The sequence below is a fragment of the Aulostomus chinensis genome, chromosome 1, assembly GCF_037954235.1.
Source record: "Aulostomus chinensis isolate RoL2024-O1b breed Wild chromosome 1, RoL_Achi_v1.0, whole genome shotgun sequence".
Classification (NCBI taxonomy): domain Eukaryota; kingdom Metazoa; phylum Chordata; class Actinopteri; order Syngnathiformes; family Aulostomidae; genus Aulostomus; species Aulostomus chinensis.
Window position 1 is genome coordinate 48,049,021 of NC_141320.1, and position 4,892 is coordinate 48,053,912.

The 4,892-nt window shown below is 44.9% G+C and overlaps 1 long non-coding RNA gene across 1 annotated transcript; it reads left to right on the top strand.

The window, feature by feature from the left end:
* Nucleotides 1-3,621: 3,621 nt before the first annotated feature.
* Nucleotides 3,622-4,200, top strand: LOC147271993 (uncharacterized). The gene is made up of 3 exons (XR_015115831.1): nucleotides 3,622-3,677; nucleotides 3,797-3,943; nucleotides 4,054-4,200. It is a non-coding gene; the product is annotated as an uncharacterized LOC147271993 (long non-coding RNA).
* Nucleotides 4,201-4,892: the final 692 nt, after the last annotated feature.

A 4,892-nucleotide genomic window follows, 5' to 3' on the forward strand; every position in this document is an offset into this window, starting at 1 on the left:
AAATCAATCTGAGCAAATATTTTCTCCTGGGGTATCTCGCCAGTAGAGGGCAGCAAGAGACCAGGTTTCTAGGTTTGTTCTCTTGTCTGAACAGACGTTTCAGTGAATGTTTGGTGATTCAAAAATGTTCCTGAAGGTGTGGAAAACCCACATCAAACCTGAATGAGCCGGTCTCTGATGATGGTATCAAAAGGACAGGACTGTGGTGCTGAGCGGTCCATTCAAATGTATTTGTCTTCATTTCGCTGTATTGTTCCATCTACTCACTTTAGGTGGTTATTCTACTAAATTCAGTGTAGAATCAGTAGAATCACACAATAAAGCGAGGATATAAAAGTAAACTTTGACTTGCAGACGCCCTCAAACCTCCCACACATTGAGTTGAGTCCAGAGTTTTAAGTTGCACTTTTAAAGTCGTCCAGCAGATGGTGCTGTTCAGAATCTGAGCCTCTTTGATGTTAAGCCACGCCCACTCCGCGGGTATCATTCAAATGTTTTAATTCTCATCGTTCCTTTGATGCGTCTGCGTTCTAAATCGAGAGTATAAGACCCGGAAGTGACGCAGCGTTCCTCAGTCGGCCGTTGCTGGCGGCAGTGACAACCAAACACTGTCCTCAGCACCGGTCTGCACTTAATTTTGGACCATTAATGGCTTTTTCCTGCACTGATTTCCGTCTGAGGACCAACCAGAATGTGTCTCTGCTCCGATACAAGGCGGGAGAGCGCGTCCAGGTGAGTCGACCGCAAATGTAGGAGCTTGAACCTTTGAAGGTGACGCAACAATTCGAACAACCTTTAGACATGGGACTGCTAGCAAGTTATAGTTCAAGAATTGTCAATGAAATGAAGGTGGAGGAAAACACTGCATTGTTTCAGGGGAAAATATACGATTATTAGTCAGTTAAAGTTATGCTAACCTGCGCTAAGCTAACCTATGTGAACAATTATGTTAACCTGCGCTAATCTAACCTATGTGAACAATTATGATAACCTGCGCTAAGCTAATCTATGTGAACAGTTATGTTAACCTGCGCTAAGCTAACCTATGTGAACAATTATGTTAACCTGCGCTAATCTAACCTATGTGAACAATTATGTTAACCTGCGCTAAACTAACCTATGTGAACAATTATGATAACCTGCGCTAATCTATCCTATGTGAACAATTATGCTAACCTGCGCTAATCTAACCTATGTGTACAATTATGTTAACCTGCGCTAATCTAACCTATGTGAACAATTATGATAACCTGCGCTAATCTAATCTATTTGAACAATTATGTTAACCTGCGCTAATCTAACCTATGTGAACAATTATGGTAACCTGTGCTAATCTAACCTATGTGAACAATTATGATAACCTGCGCTAATCTAATCTATGTGAACAATTATGTTAACCTGCGCTAATCTAACCTATGTGAACAATTATGGTAACCTGTGCTAAACTAACCTATGTGAACAATTATGCTAACCTGCGCTAAGCTAACCTATGTGAACAATTATGTTAACCTGCGCTAATCTAACCTATGTGAACAATTATGTTAACCTGCGCTAAACTAACCTATGTGAACAATTATGCTAACCTGCGCTAATCTATCCTATGTGAACAATTATGCTAACCTGCGCTAATCTAACCTATGTGTACAATTATGTTAACCTGCGCTAATCTAACCTATGTGAACAATTATGATAACCTGCGCTAATCTAATCTATTTGAACAATTATGTTAACCTGCGCTAATCTAACCTATGTGAACAATTATGGTAACCTGTGCTAATCTAACCTATGTGAACAATTATGATAACCTGCGCTAATCTAATCTATGTGAACAATTATGTTAACCTGCGCTAATCTAACCTATGTGAACAATTATGGTAACCTGTGCTAATCTAACCTATGTGAACAATTATGATAACCTGCGCTAATCTAATCTATGTGAACAATTATGCTAACCTGCGCTAATCTAACCTATGTGAACAATTATGTTAACCTGCGCTAATCTAACCTATGTGAACAATTATGCTAACCTGCGCTAATCTAACCTATGTGAACAATTATGTTAACCTGCGCTAATCTAACCTATGTGAACAGTTATGTTAACCTGCGCTAATCTAACCTATGTGAACAATTATGATAACCTGCGCTAAGCTAACCTATGTGAACAATTATGTTAACCTGCGCTAATCTAACCTATGTGAACAATTATGATAACCTGCGCTAATCTAACCTATGTGAACAATTTTGTTAACCTGCGCTAATCTAACCTATGTGAACAATTATGCTAACCTGTACTAATCTAACTCTGGAATAAACGCCACCTGTTAAATAGCTTTTAACAAAACACACCACTCAGTGTTTGAATCTCTTTGTTTTTTGGTTTTCCTGTCCTTTGACCTGGAGAGTGAATTGTGAAGATTAGCAGCAGAACATTGAGGAAAGTGAACGTCTGCATTGAGAATCCTGTTAATTTTACTGGGTGGTAAAAGTTGAGATGTGATGATGAAGGCTTAGTTTCCTGAAGCTCCAAACAACCCTGTGAATCACTATCAAGGGATCATCTCTCAGTGGATCAGCTCTTGTTTGTTCTAATAATTCAAGTGAGGTGTTGTGCACCCTAGAAAGGTTGATGCTGACCCGTTTAGCAGTAAATATTAACGGGTGACAAGTTAAAGGAAAAACAAACATGGCTGCTGGGACAGATGTGACATGGTTAATAACCTTCTCCTCCTCTATGCTGCAGGTGAACTTGACTCCCCCTCAGGAGGTCCAGGGGCCAAAGAGAACTGGTCCAATCCACCAGGAGCAGGAGAAAGAGACCTTGAGGGACCGCTCCAAGACCCAGCAGCAGCAGGGTGGAGGCAGACAGGGAGGAGCCATGGGGAACCCTTCCAAAAATGGAAATGGGTGGTGCAGCCCACCTCGTGATGGGAGGCAGGAGCCCCAAAAGAGAGGACGCCGCACGCAGCATCCCAACGGTAAAGTCCCAGTCATTGTCACTGCCCGTCCTGGCTGAAGTCTTGGTGACTGGACTTGAAATCTCATGTTGTTTTGCTAGCCTGCTGCTGGGGACCATTCGAGGAGCCGAGGGGACACGTGGGGTCGCTGGCGACCCTCCTGCCGAGAGTCCAACTGGAGGGACGGGCGTCGTAGCGCCGACGTCACAGGTAGGAACTTTCAGCTAAAGCCTCTGTCTCACATGATCGGGACTGAACTTCAACCCCTTATTGTCTTTCTTTCCCTCCAGTCAAGCGTGGACCTGGCCACCTGTCCCCTGCTGCTTCATCCAGGGACCTGACCAAGTGTGTCAGGAAGCAGGTCAGCAGGCTGTCTGGGGTTCATGCTCTGATTACTTCAGTTGTTGACGGTTTGTTGGATCGGCGAGTTGCCGAAGAGCATTTTGAAACTGTTTTTAATGGTCTTTCAGAGCCTCACCAGAGAGATGAGGCAGCATCTGGACAGGCTGCTGCGGGACGAGGCCAGCAACAAGCAGATCTGGGACTGGGTGCAGGTGTGTGTTTTCTGGTTGTGGGGTGACGGGACCACATCGGTCTGTTGGTCAATCATGGTGAACCTGGATTGTCCTCCTCTCTTTTTCAAGCCAACCTGGATGAAAGCCAGACTGCTTCTGTGGAGTTCCTCAGAGCTTTGCTGACGACTGTGCAGGTCTGCCGTCGTCGGTACGTGGGACTCCTCTGTTTTGTTTGGTTTTTTGACTGTCCTCATATTCGGTTCTGGGTCGTGACCCTGCTGACATGGAATTGAATACTCAGAAATTTTCCACCAGTTTATCTGCTAGTTTCAGGCGAGCACCGCAACTGTCTGGATGCAGGACGGCTGACTAAGAGAGTCAGGCTTCTCAAGAGGTTTCTGACCGATGGACCCAAACAACTTCAGGCCCTCTTGGCCCTCCAGCAGCTGATGGCAGAGATGCATCACCCCAAAAGTGAGTGTTGACCTCCTGACCTCCCTGGAGGGTGGGATGAGTCTTGTTTTGGCTCCAAAGCCCCTAAACCAGTCCATGATAAAAGCTGCCGTGTTGCGGCGTCCCCGCAGTGCTGCTCCTGACGGTCTTTGACGTCCCCTTTGAAGAAGATGTCATTTACACCGAGGTCTTCCTCAAGTGGCGGGGAAGTGACGGTGCAGAGCAGCGAGCCTTGGAATCCGTGCGTCTCTTCTTCACCTGGCTGGGATAAGTTGAAGATGATGGCCCCCCCCAAGTCCTCACCGGGGCCCCAGGGGCTGCACAGGCTGCTCCCAGGCTGAAGGAAAGGTCCTGGTCAAAAATGACCCCAAGGTTCCTTGCAGTTGTACTCGAAGTTAGGGTGATGCCATCTAGAGTAGAGATCCGATTCAAGAGTGTGTCCCTGTGGTGTTTAGGTCCAAAAATGATTACCTCAGTTTTATCTGAATTGAGCATTAAGAAGTTAGAAGACATCCAGGATTTAATGTCTTTCAGGCAGTCTTGCAGATGAGTAAACTGGCTTGTGTCGTCTGGCTCCATCGACAAGTAAAGTTGTGTGTCATCTGCATAACAGTGGAAGTTGATTGAGTGCTTCCGGATTATGTCACCTAATGGGAGCATGTAAAGAGTGAAGAGAATCGGTCCTAAAACTGAACCCTGTGGTACACCATATGTAACTCTGCTATACTCCGAATGGTCATTATTAATATTAACAAACTGAAACCTGTCAGATAAGTAGGACTTAAACCATTTTAGGGCAGTTCCTTTAATCCCAATGTCATGATCTAGTCTCTGTAGCAGGATGCTGTGGTCGATGGTGTCAAATGCAGCACTGAGGTCCAAAAGGACAAGCACAGAGACAAGACCTCTGTCTGAAGCTATAAGAAGATCATTCGAGACTCTGACCAGTGCTGTTTCAGTGCTATGGTGT